Raw genomic sequence first — 14684 nt, 5'->3', positions numbered from 1 at the left:
AAACTGTAACTATGCTATTTATAAACACGGAGACAGAAACAATCAGATTCCAAACTCTAACTCAGTAGAAACTGAATGGTTGAATGAGAGCAGGAGAAGAAACAGCTGCAGTTAAATTTGTTACACTCTGTTTCTCCAAAAAAAATTAGTTTTGTAGAGTACATTGGTTCAACAAGGCAGCTCAGTGCCACCTTTGCTTGGGCAGATAGGAATGGGTGACAAATGCTGGCTGAGCCAGTGATGCTGTCTTCCTATGAACAAATGAAAAATATAATGCCTTTGCCTTCCTCAACACTTGCCCCTACATTCTAACTCAGAACACACACATCCCTTAATACTTGAGGGTCCAGCAACATATCTCCATTTAAATTAAAGGCTATTTATGGATTCTTCTTTACAAACATGACACACTCCACTTTGTACCACACCATCTCTACATCACTTACTTTGAACATCCCTTGCGTCCCATTCATGATTTATCTGCCAAACTATTTTCAGCAAGTTGTGGACGGTACAGTGTTTAGTACTGCTGCCTCACAGCGCCAGAGACCTGGGTTTAATTTCCGCCTCAGGTGACTGACTGTGTGGAGTTTGCATGTTCTCCCCGTGTCTGTGTGGGTTTCCTCCCACAGTCCAAAGATGTGCAGTTCAGGTGAATTGGCAATGCTAAATTGCCCATAGTGTTAGGTGAAGGGGTAAATGTAGAGGAATGGGTCTGGGTGGGTGCGCTTCGGCGGGTTGGTGTGGACTTGTTGGGCCTAAGGGCTTGTTTCCACACTAAGTAATCTAATCTAAGACCATGTTTAATTTTTTTTAAATTGAAGATTGGCCTGAACTGATGCCTGGTGGAAATTCAAATATCCTTCTGTTGCTCTCTTTCCCTTGATCAGTGTGTGTCTGTCTGTTTCTCTCTGCTGTCCTGAAATATCTGTAAATTTCACATACGTCTGTTAGCCTTTTTTAAGTTGGTTCATGATGTATGTGTTCCCTGTACAATCACGGCAAGACCTCCTCACTACCCAAGTCCCAACCCTTGGTAATAACTGTCAATCTGTTGGTTGTCTTCCTAATATTTGGTGACACCATCACATTAGATTTCTGTGATTTCAGTACAAGGATCTGGACAATAATGACCTAGAGAGAGCAAAAATGTGCCAGGACGAGACATGAGAAGTCTTTGGCGGATAGGATCAAGGAAAACCTGAAGGCCTTCTCGAGCTACATCAGGAATAAAAGAATGACTCGAATATGATTCACACGGATGATCCCTGGAATGGTTAGTCTAACATATGAGGAACGGCTGAGGATCCTAGGATTGTATTCATTGGAGTTTAGAAGATTAAGGGGAGACTTAATAGAAGCTTACAAGATAATACGTGGCTTGGAAAGGATGGACGCTAGGAAATTTTTTCCGTTAGGCGAGGAGACAAGGACCCGTGGACACAGCCTTAAAATTAGAGGGGGTCAATTCAGAACACAAATGCGGAGAAATTTCTCCAGCCAGAGAGTGGTGTGCCTGTGGAATTCATTGCCGCAGAGTGCAGTGGAGGCCGGGACGCTAAATGTCTTCAAGGCAGAGATTGATAGATTCTTGATGTCTCGAGGAATTAAGGGCTACGGGGAGAATGCGGGTAAGCGGAGTTGAAATGCCCATCAGGCGTGATTGAATGGCAGAGTGGACTCGATGGGCCGAATGGCCTATGTCTTATGGTCTTAAGATTGGGGCCAATCAAGTAGAGGAATGGGAAGTTGTGCGTGGAGTCAGAGGAGATGGGACAGCGCTAAATTAATACTTTTCGTCAGTGTTCATACTAGAAAAAGACAATGTGGACAAGGAGAATTCTGAGATACAGCCTACAGGACTAATTGGGATTGAGGTGCATAAGGAGGAGACCTTGAGGTCATGCTGCAACCATACTAAACTCTGTTGCGGCCACATTTGGAATATTGCATACGGTTCTGGTCACTGCATTAGCTGAAGGATGTGGAAGCTTTGGAAACGGTTCAGAAGAGATTTATGAGGTTATTGTCTGGTATGGAGGGTAGGTCTTACAAGGAAAGGCTGAGGATCTTGTGGCATTTTCATTAGAAGAAGGTTGAGAGGTTACTTAGAACATAGAACAATACAGCACAGAACAGGCCCTTCAGCCCACATTGTTGTGCCAAACATTTGTCCTAGCTTAAGCTATCCATGTACCTATCAAATTGCCGCTTAGAGGTCACCAATGATTCTGACTCTGCCACTCCCACAGGCAGCGCATTCCATGCCCCCACCACACTCTGGGTAAAGAACATCCCCCCATACCTTCCACCCTTCACCTTAAATTGATGTCCCCTTGTAACACTCTGTTGTATCCAGGGAAAAAGTTTCTGACTGTCTACTCTATCTATTCCCCTGATCATCTTATAAACCTCTATCAGGTCACCCCTCATCCTTCACTGTTCCAATGAGGAAAGGCCTAGCACTCTCAACCTGCAACATCCTGGTAAATCTCCTCTGCACCCTCTCCAAAGCTTCCACATCTTTCCTAAAATGAGGTGACCAGAACTGCACACAGTACTCCAAATGTGGCCTTACCAAGGTCCTATACAGCTGCAACATCACCTCACGACTCTTGAATTCAATCCCTCTGCTAATGAACGCCAATACACTAAAGGCCTTCTTACAAGCTCTATCCACCTGACTGGCAACTTTCAAAGATCTATGAACATAGACCCCAGGATCCCTCTACTCCTCCATCTTACTAAGAACCCTATCGTTAACCCTATATTCCAGGGTTGAACTCCACCTGCCACTCCTCAGCCCAGGTCTGCATCATATCTAAGTCCCTTTGCAGCCGACAACAGCCCTCCTCACTATCCACATCTCCACCAATCTTCCTATCGTCTGCAAATTTACTGATCCACCCTTCGACTCCCTCTTCCAAGTCATTCATAAAAATTACAAACAACAGAGGACCCAGAACTGATCCCTGCGGAACTCCACTTATAACTGGGCTCCAGGCTGAATATTTACCATCTACCACCACTCTCTGACTTCGACCGGTCAGCCAGTCCTCTATCCAACTAGCCAAACTTCCCACTATCCCATGCCTCCTGATTTTCTGCATAAGCCTACCATGGGGAACCTTATCAAATGTCTTACTGAAATCCATGTATATTACATCCACTGCTCTACCCTCATCCACATGCTTGGTCACCTCCTCAAAGAATTCAATAAGACTTGTAAGGCAAGACCTATCCCTCACAAATCCGTGCTGGCTGTCCCTAATCAAGCAGTTTCTTTCCAGATACTCATAAATCCTATCCCTCAGTACCCTTTCCAGTACTTTGCCTACCACCGAAGTAAGACTAACTGGCCTGTAATTCCTGGGGTTATCCCTGTCCCTTTTTTGAACAGGGGCACAACATTCGCCACTCTCCAGTCCCCTGGCACCACCCCCGTTGATAGTGAAAACAAAAAGATCATTGCCAACGGTTCTGAAATTTCCTCTCTTGCTTCCCACATAATCCTAGGATATATCCCGTCAGGCCCGGGGGACTTGTCTATCCTCAAGTTTTTCAAAATGCCCAACACATCAGGTGAATTGGCCATTCCAAATTGCCCATAGTGTTAGGTAAAGGGGTAATGTAGGGGTATGTGTGGGTTGCGCTTCGGCGGGTCGGTGTGGACTTGTTGGCCAAAGGGCCTGTTTCCACACTGTAAGTAATCTAATCTAATCTTCCTTCCCCTAGCTTACCGGTCCGTTTCATACTCTCCTCTTCAACAATACGGTCCCTCTCATTTGTAAATACTGAAGAAAAATACTCCTTCAAGACCTCTCCTATTTCTTCCAACTCAATAAACAGTCTCCCACTACTGTCCTTGATCGGACCTACCCTCGTTCTCGTCATTCTCATGTTTCTCACATACGCATAAAAGGCCTTGGCGTTCTCATTGATCCTACCCACCAAAGATTTTCCATGCACTCTTTTAGCTTTCCTAATCCCTTTCTTCAGCTCCCTCCTGGCTATCCTGTATCCCTCCTTGTCTGAACCTTGTTTCCTCAACCTTATGTAAGCCTCCTTCTTCCTCCTTACAAGACATTCAACCTCCCTTGTCAACCAACGTTCCCTCACACGACCATCTCTTTCCTGCCTGACAGGTACATACATATCAAGGACACGTTGTATCTGTTCCTTGAAAAAGTTCCACATTTCAACGACATCCTTCCCTGACAGCCTATGCTCCCAATTTATGCTCCTCAGATCCTGTCTTGCAACATCGTATTTACCCTTACCCCAATTGTAAAATTTGCCCTGTTGCACGCACCTATCTCTCTCCATAACTAAGGTGAAAGTCACAGAATTGTGGTCACCATCACCAAAATGTTCACCCACTAACAAGCCCATCACTTGTCCCGGTTCGTTACCAAGTACCAAATCCAATATGGCCTCCCCTCTGGTCGGACAACCTACATACTGAGTTAGAAAAGCTTCCTGGACACACTGCACAAACACTGCCCCGTCCAATCTACTTGATCTAAAGAGCTTCCAATCAATATTTGGGAAGTTGAAATCGCCCATGATTACTACCCTGTGGCTTCTGCACCTTTCCAAAATCTGTTTCCCAATCTGTTTCTCCACAACTCTGCTGCTATTGGGGGGCCTATAGTAAACACCCAATAAGGTGACTGCTCCTTTCCTATTTCTGACTTCAGCCCATACTGCCTCCAAAGGCAGATACCCCTCGAACTGCCTTTCTGCAGCTGTTATACCATTTCTAATTAGCAATGCACCCCCCCCCCCCCCAATCTTACTGAAACATCTGTAAGCAGGAACCTCCAACAGCCATTCCCGTCCCTCTTCTATCCACGTTTCCTTGATGGCCACAACATCGTAGTCCCAAGTACCAATCCATGCCTTAAGTTCACCCAACTTATTTCTGATACTCCTTGCGTTGAAGTATAAACACTTGAACCCATCTCTGTGTCTGCAAGTATTCCCTGTCAGTGCTACCTTCTCCACAGTCTCCCTACATTCTTGGACATCTTCAAAAACTGCTAACCTACTTGCTGGACTACAAGTCCGGATCCCATCCCTCTGCCAAATTAGTTTAAACCGCCCCGAAGAGCTCTAGCAAACCTACCCCCCAGGATATTGGTGCCCTTCTGGTTCAGGTGCAACCCGTCCTGTTTGTACAGGTCCCACCTTTCCCAGAATGCAGTCCAATTGTCCAAATACCTGAAGCCCTCCCTCCTACACTATCCTTGCAGTCACGTGTCCAACTGCACTCTTTCCCTATTCCTTGCCTCACTGTCACGTGGCACCGGCAACAACCCAGAGATAACGACTCTGTCCATCCTAGCTTTCAGCTTCTAGCCTGATCTCCTGAATGAGCTCCCCACCCCTCTTCCTACCTATGTTGCTAGTGCCAATGTGCACCACGACTTCTGGCTGCACACCCTTCCCCTTAAGGATTCTGAAGACACGGTCCGAGACGTTTCGGACCCTGGCACCCGGGAGGCAACAAACCATCCAAGAGTCTCGCCCATGTCCACAGAACCGCCTGAGTGTCCCTCTAACTATAGAGTCTCCTATAACTAGCGCTCTCCTCCTCTCCCCCTTTCCCTTCAGGGCCTCAGAGCCAGACCTCGTGCCAGAGACCCGGTCACTGCAGCTTACCCCTGTTAGGCCGTCCCCCCCAACAGTATCCAAAGTGGTATACATATTGTTGAGGGGACTGTTAACCAGCTACCTCTGTTCTCTGGCATAACTATGTCCCTGTAGCTTCTATCTATCACCTTCTCAGCCTCTCGAATAATCCTCAGTTCAACCAACTCCAGCTCCAGTTCCCTAACGCGGTCTGTGAGGAGCTGGAGCTGGCTGCACTTCCTGCAGGTGAAGTCTGCAGGAGCATCAGTGGTCACCCCTCCCTCAAACATCCTGCACGAGGAACATTCTACTGCCTGCGCTGCCATAACTTGACATTTAGTCTCCAAAACAAGAACACTAAGTAGCTTACCTGTTCAGCCAAATGAGTCCTTTTTTTTAGGTTAGAGGAGGGAGGGAGGTTGGGAGACACTACACATGTAGTGTCTCGGGTTCCTTCTCCACTCAAACTTCTTTCCTTCCCAGAAGCCTCTGTTGACGACTTCGGGTTCCCACTCCTAGTTGAAAAAAACCCACAGACTGTGAAAAGAAAAATGTTAATTTAAACTGGTCTCCGCTTACCTTCCGGCTCCCCTCTCTGTGCGCCCGCTGTAGCACTGAGACATAGAAGATAATCAAAGGGTTAGATCGGATGATAGAGACCTTTTTCCTTGGATGGCGATGGTTAGCACGAAAGGACATAGCTTTAAATTGAGGGGTGATAGATATAGCACAGATGTCAGAGGCATATGGATGAGAACAGAATAGTGTAGGTTAGATGGGCTTCAGATTGGTTCCACAGGTCGACACATCAAGGGCCGAAGGGCCTGTACTGTGTTGTAATATTGTATGTTCTAATGTTTAATAACTTACATTCTTGACCCAATAATACAGGGCTCTGGTGCAACACAAAGAGTTACTAAGGGGCAGGGAATGACAAAATAATATTAGGGTTTTCAAACATTAAAGCTCCTGGGACTAATCAGATCTGGAATCAGATGTTGGTTTTGGGAGAAGGACATGGTATTAGGACGATACGTGTAGATATTAAGGACCAGGAATCTAATGGAGAAACAGATTAGAGAGAATCAAGTAAAGCAGTTGTGTTGAATTTGTGGGCTCGTCCCACTTCTTGTTGAGAATGTTGAGCCCATATCCCTTGCTACCCTGTTTATACCAAAAAATTATCTATCTCAGGTTTAAACTTAACAACTGGTCCAGTATCCACTGCCATTTGTGGACAAGAATTCCAAACATCTAACATCTTTTGCATGTTGAAGTGCTTCCTAATATCTCTCCTGAATGCTCTGGCCTGAATTCTCAGACTCTGCTCCCTCACTCTCTAACCTACAACAGTGGAAATAGTTTATCTGTATCAACCCTGTCTTGTCCTGTTAATAACTTAAAGACTACAATCAGACCACCTCTTAACCTTCTAAATTCTAGAGATATCATGGCTCATTTGTATAATCTCTCCTGACAGTATAACCCCTGACATCCAGGTATTTGTTAATTGAGAATGCAAATCACACCAAAACCCTTGATAAGGTTCGAATCTGTAACTCACTTCCATGCATTTGTGACTCTGTACGTAAACCATCCTGAACCCCTCATTTAGATTTATTTTGTAACTCACTCCTGGGTGTTGTGGGCCAGGCCAGACCCCTCAAAACATTTCATGAAAGTAGCCCAGCCCTAACTTTGCTAACTGTTTTGTGCAGGTGTTAAGTGGATATTCCAGGAGTGATGCTGCTGGCCCAACTACTTTGTTTTAAATAAAACAGAGTTTATTTAGAGTCATAGAGATGTTAAGCAAGGAAACAAACCCTTCCGTCCAACTCGTCCATGCTGACCAGATATCCCAACCTAATCTCGTCCCATTTGCCAGTACTTGGCCCATATCCCTCTGCATCCCTCCTATTCATGTACCCGTCCAAATGCCTTTTCAATGTTGCAATTGTACCAGCCTCCACCACTTCCTCTGGCAGTTCATTCCATACATGCACCACCCTCTGCGTGGAAAAGTTGCCCTTAGTTCCCTTTGATATCTTTCACCTCTCACCCTAAACCTATGCCCTCCAGTTCTAGACTCCCCCACCCAAAGGAAAACATCTTTGTCTATTTAACCTTTCTATGCCTCTCATGATTTTATAACCCTCTATCAGGTCACCACTCAACCTTCAACACTCCAGGGAAAACAGCCCCAGCCTATTCAGCCTCTCCCTATAGCTCAAATCCTTGTAAATCTTTTCTGAACCCTTTCAAGTTTGACAACATCCTTTTGCAAAAAGACCTCCCAACTCCTTTGCTCAATGCTCTGACTAATAAAGGAAAGCATACCAAACACCTTCTTTACTATCCTGTCTACCTGCGACTCTACTTTCAAGGAGCTATGAACCTGCACTCCCAGGTCTCTATGTTCAGCAAACACTCCCTAGGATCTTACCACACAGTGAATAAGTCCTGCTCAGATTTGCTTTCCCAAAATGCAGCACCTCACATTTATCTAAATTAAACTCCATTTGCCACTCCTGAGCCCGTTGGCCCATCTGATCATTTACAAGATTACCAAATGAAATGCAAATAAAAGAGTACAGGATAACAACTTATCTGAAAAACCAACATATTATCCCAATGTAACGATGCTGTTCCAACTACTTGCAACAATCCCCATAAACACCCCTTGGCAAAAAAAAAGAAAACTCAAACACAGGGTCTTACAAGAGAGATGTCAGAGAGAGATTCAGCATGGAACATCATCTTCCCTATGGCTGTTTTGTTGACAACTCTTATGTGCATTGGTCAGGGGTAAATGTAGAGTAATAGGGTAAGGGGATGGGTCTGGGTGGGTTATTGTTCCAAGGGTCGGTATGGACGTGTTAGGTCGAAGGGTCTATTTCCACAATGTAGAGATTCAATGATGATTCTATGATCAGCAGCCTTAAATCTGACTGACTGCTTTACCAGAACAGACAGACTGCTAAAACTAAACCAAACCAGAGGAATGCTGAACTGGCAGAACTAGCCGTTTCCCTTTCATTGTACAAGTGTTTTTTTTAAAATTAAAAGCTTCTCCAAGTAGATCAATGCTGTAACTCACTCCTGGTACATATCTCTGGGACAGACATTTCGGAGCCTGGCTATTTATGACCTCCAGAAAAAGTATGAGGGTGACATAGTTAAAGCAGTAACATCATCATCATGTGGGTATCTAATTATTCTATGTGAAATCATCCCAAATGCCTCGATAATATTCCAATCTGTAACACATTCCAATGTATCTGTTATTCTATATATAAATCATACTGAACAACTTGATTAGATTCATCCTCACGGCTGTTATTCTGTAACTCATGAACATCATTTTGTTAATCTCTATATAAACCACCTCAAACCCCTCAGTTAGCTTCCAATCTGTAACTCACTTCCATGTATCTGTTATTCTGAATATAAACTACCCCGAACCCCTTAATAAGTTTCCAATCTGTAAATCCCCACCATATATGTGATCTGCACATAAACGATTCTGAACGCCTTGATTAGATTCCAGTCTGTAACTCACTCCTGAGTATCTATTACTTGATATGTAAACCACAATCACATTCCAGTCTGTAATTATTCCCGTACACTGTATCTGGTTTTCCACATACAAAGCACCCCGAACCCCTCAGATTCCAGTCTCTACCTCACTCCATGGCATCTGTCATTCTATCCCTGATATCCTCAATTAGATTCCATGGTGTTACTCACTCCCGGTACATGTCTCAGTGATCGGATAGTTAGTGGTGGAGTTAGATAGGGAGAGTTGACAGTGAGTTTAATTATTTGTCTCTCCTCAGGTTATATCTGGTCTTCACATTTTTGATTCTGCCAACACCGAGAGAACTTTACTATGTATGAAAGTATGAGAAACGAAGCTCACTCACTTCAATAATTTCAGTCCAAGACAAGATCTGACTCAGTAGTGTCATTTATTTCACTCTTGCAAGAGGGGTATGCTGTCTACTGTGTACAAAGGCAGTCACCCACACAGAGTTCAACAATATTTACATAATTTGTTCCTATTCTCTCCTCCCATTGCTTCTCCCCTGTTTACATCTCCCAATTCTCTAAGACCGGCGCCCATTACTCTTGTTCATCTCTTGCCTTATCCGGCCTTGTCTGTGACAAAATGCTTATTTCTAGCCTCACAAGGTTGTTTGACCACATCCTGCCATGGTCCATTGTTAGACATATCCTCCTTCACTATCATCTGTTTCCCTTACTTGTTATGATCTTATGACCTCATGACTTCTTGATTGTGGTTTATTCTTGTTTTTGCAGAAGCGGGAAATAGATGCTTATAACTACTGTTTGTACAGGCATATCTAGCTTCACCCCCTCCCCTCACAGCACCTTATCTATTTGTCTGCAACATCTTCCATTGTTTGCAGGCACATTTCATTCTTGTATGCACACTTTAGCTAATACAAAAACAATTATGTGTTTCCTTCACATAGTTTTCATTCTTGTTGACTCAGCTCTTGGTTGGAATAATTATATACTAGTGTGAGTTCATTTACCTTGCATAAATTATTATGATTGCAGAAGTAACACTACTTTACCTATATCCCATAAAAGCAAAGCTTTGCCTGTCCAGAGAGTGGGCGATGGAGACAATGTTGGGTTATTCAGCTGCTTAAGACTGGAATCTACTTGAGGAGATCTGGGTGGTTTATTTGCAATTCAACAGTGAATTGGGAGTTTGAGCATGCGCAGCGTGACTTACGGAAAAGAATGTTGGTCTATCACAGGCACAAGCAGTAAGTAAAGATAAAGCGTAGGCCAGTGATTGGCGCAATATTCCGACAAGAAGGATTAATAATTACTCAGTTGAGGCCTCTATCCCCAGACATCAGTTTTGCAGTGTCGTGATGTAATGCACACAAACCTCAGTCTTCTTACCAGAAACAAGCCCGGGTCAAATGCCGCCATCTTCACTCAGCGGGAGGGGGAGTGCGCAGGCGTGGTGATGTCATAGCGAGTGGGCAGTGAGGATGGCAGAGTCTGAGCTGAAAAGTTCCTAATCTAATCCCAATGTCTCCATCTGGCGCTATGCTGGTTTGTTTGGTTACTCCGGGAGTTGAAGCTGGATGTGATTAAAAGCAGCAATCCCACCAGAATCCAACTCCTGTAACCCCCTGTAAAGTTATACATGTGTCAGTAGCCTGATGCCTGACTGAATCCTTCCTGCTCGTGGAGCAGGAGCACATTCTGTCCCCAGTGAGACTGCACCATTGGGTGGCAAACTCTGGTGGGGAACTGTATCCGTCATTGTCCTGATATTTCCATAGTATTGCCATATTGTCGGGAGTTCTGTCTATCCTGGCTGGATAATCAGATAAATCCAATCCAATGGATAGAACATGCATATTCTTTCAACTGTGAACAGCATGGAAACAGACCCTTTGTCCAACTCATCCATGCCGACCAGCTATCTCAATCCAATCTAGTCCCACCTGCCAGCATCTGGACCACCTCCCTCCAAACCCTTCCTATTCATATACCCATCCAGATGCCTCTTAAATATTGCAATAGTACTAGCCTCCACTCCCTCTGGCAGCTTATTCCATACACTACCACCCTCTGCATGAAAAAGTTGCCCCTTTAGTCTCTTTTATATCTCGTCCTAAACCTATGCTCTCTAGTTCTGGACTCACCCACCCCAGGGAAAAAAACTTTGTCTATTTCTCCCATCCATGCCCCTCATGATTTTATAAACCTTTTTCAGGTTTATAAACCTCTATAAGGTAAACCTTGACAATCCTGTGCACGTACGAAACAATGCATCATGGAAACTGCTTCAATAATATGGCCAGTTTTGTTTTTGCTTTTGTAATGTATCCTTTGACTTTTTGTTTATCTGTCTTTGGTGTGAATGGAGTTGACAACAAATATTATTAGGTTAAGTCATGCTGTGATCACTGAAGAGTATGTGCAGTATGCTGTTGAGAATAGCTAGTGACTGAGGTTGATGGAAAACTGTCCATATGCACATCTTTGTTACTGAGCTATTTACCGATTTCAAACATGCTGACAGAATAGTGCAAGGAGTGTACGTGGAGAACCGCATGTGGTGGCAATTGGGGATGTTCACAAAATCTGGCACATTCTTTCTCTCACTCTTTCCCTTTCCACCAATACCAATCCATTCCTCCCTTCACTCAGTCTCAACAAACTTCCAAAGCTGTTTTCTTATTTCCTATCTGCCATGTTCCTTTTCTCAGAACATTCAACATTTTGAGAACTGGACAGGAAATGAGCCAGTACTTTGTCTTTGTCCTCAATTTTCTTGGGGTCAACTTTGTATGACCGATGTTATATCCCAAGAATGACACCTCTGCCTTTGCAAATTCAGTTTTCTTTAAATTTATTACCAGTTTTGCTTCTTGTAATTCTTCAAAGAGCTCTGCCAACTGTACCATCTTTCCATGACTCACTAAAGATCACTACATCATTCAAACAGACTGCGCAATTTGTTAATCCAGCCACAACTCTGTTCTTGAGTCTTGGGAATGTGGCTGGTGCATTCTTCATTCCAAACGGCACACTTTGAATTGATATAGCCCATTTGGAGTTAGAAATGCAGAAACTTCTTTCACTTTCTCTGATGGAGGTACCTGCTAATAACCATACAGTAAGCCCAATTTTGTGATGTAAATGGCTTGTCCAACTTTCTCAAAACAGTCTTCCAATCTCGATATTGGGTATGAGTGCGATTTTGTTCTGGCATTGACCTTCCAATAGTCCACACAAAATCATTGAGTCCCATCAAGTTTGCAAACTAACACGATTGGCGAACTCCACTTGCTTTGACTCAGTTCAATGACATCTTTATTGAGCATCACATCCACTTCCTTCTGGACCTGTGTGGCTTTGAATGGATTAAGTCAGTTGGGGTTTTGTTTCAGCGGATCAGAATTCCTATGAACAAAGAAGCAGTGCAGCACGGACCCTTTGGCTCTCAATGTTGTACCAACCTGTGAATCCAAACTGAATCCCATTTAACCCACATTATTCCATTATCATCCACATATAAATCCAAGAACCATTTTAATGCCCTTAAAGGTGGTGAGTGTACGACTGTTGCAGGCAGGACATTCCACGTCCTTACTACTCTCAGGAAAGACCTACCTCTGACATATGTCCTATATCTATGACCCCTTATGCTGGCCATCACCATCCGAAGAAAAAGGCTCTCACTCTCCCCCTATCTAATTTGACTAGAGTAAGATTAGTGCCAGTCAAGGATAGTAGTGGGAAGTTATGCGTGGAGTCAGAGGAGCTAGGAAAGCACTAAATGAATACCTTTCAACAGTATTCACATGAGGAAAAAGACATGTGGTCGAGGAGAGTACTGAAATACAGGCTACTAGACGAGATGGGATTGAGGTTCACAAGGAGGAAGTGTTAGCAATTCTGGAATGTGTAAAAACACAAGTCCTCCAGCCAGATGAGATTTATCGTAGGATTCTCTGGGAATCCAGGAAGGAGATTGCTGAGCCTTTGACTTTGATCTTCATGTCATCATGGTCTACAGGAATGCTGCCAGAAAACTGGAGGATAGCAAATGTTGTTCCCTTGTTCAAGAAAGGTAGTAGAGACAAGTGTGGAAATTACAGATCAGTAAACCTTACTTTGGTTGTGGGTAAACTAATAGAAAGGGTTATAAAGGGAGATAGGATTTATAATCTTCTTGAGAGAAATAAGTTGATTAGGGATAGTCAACACAAATTTGTAAAGGGTAGATTGTGCCTCACAAATCTTATTGAGTTCTTTCCAGTTCTATACACCTGTTTGGTCACCTGTTGGTGGATGAGAGTAAAGTGGTTGATGTGGTGTATATGGATTTCAGTAAAGTATTTGATAACATGGTAGGCTATAGCACAAAACATGGAGGCATGGGATTGAGAGTGATTTAGCAGTTTGGTTCTGAAATTGGCTAGCTGAACGAATACAGAGGGTGGTGGGTGATGGGAACTATTCATCTTAGAGCTCAGTTACTAGTGGTATACCGCAAGGATATGTTTTGGGTCATGTTATTTGTCATTTTTATAAATAACCTGAATGAGGGCATAGAAAGATGGGTAAGTAAATTTGTGATGACACTAAGGCCAGTAGAATCGTGGATAGTGACAAAGAATACTGTGGGTTATAGAGGGACATAGATAAGCTGCAGAGCTGGGCTGAGAGCTGGCAAATGGAGGTTAATAGTGTGTGGTGATTCACTTTGAAAGGAGTAACAGGCATGCAGAGTCCTGGGCTAATGGTAAGATTCTTGGTAATGCAGATGAACAGAGAGATCTCGGTATCCGGGTACATAGATCCTTGAAAGTTGCCACTCAGGTTGATAGGCTGGTTAAGAAGGCATATAGTATGTTAGCTTTTATTGGTAGAGAGATTGAGTTTCAGAACCATGAGATCATGCTGCAGCTGTACAAAACTCTGGTGCAGCCACATTTGTGGACAGAATTGCGTATATTATGGGAAGGATGTGGAAGTTTAGAGGAGATTTACTAAGATGTTGCCTGGTATGGAGGGATGGTCTTAAGACGAAAGGCTGAACCACTTGAGGCTGTTTTCATTAGAGAGAAGAAGGTTGAGAGGTGACTTCATTGAGACATATAAGATAATCACAGGGTTAGATAGGTTGGACAGTGAGAGCCTTTTTCCTCGAATGACGATGGCTAGCATAAGGGAACATAGCTTTAAATTGAGGGGTGATGGATATGGGACAGATGTCAGAGGTACTTTCTTTACTCAGAGAGTAATCGGAACATGGAATGCACTGCCTTCAACAGTAATAGATTCGCCAACTTTCAGGGCATTTAAATGGTCATTGAATAGGCATATGGACAAGAATGGAGAAGTGTAGGTTAGATGGGCTTCAGATTGGTTTCACAGGTCAGTGCAAGATCGAGGGTCGAAGGTCCTGTACTGTGCTGTAATGTTCTATGTTTTAACTCCGTAATGGAATTGCCTGTGGACATCTGGTAGACACATCCATTATGGTT

This window comes from Hemiscyllium ocellatum, chromosome 22, assembly GCF_020745735.1.
Source record: "Hemiscyllium ocellatum isolate sHemOce1 chromosome 22, sHemOce1.pat.X.cur, whole genome shotgun sequence".
NCBI classification, from domain to species: Eukaryota; Metazoa; Chordata; class Chondrichthyes; order Orectolobiformes; family Hemiscylliidae; genus Hemiscyllium; species Hemiscyllium ocellatum.
Note: the sequence above shows the minus strand (reverse complement) of the source record.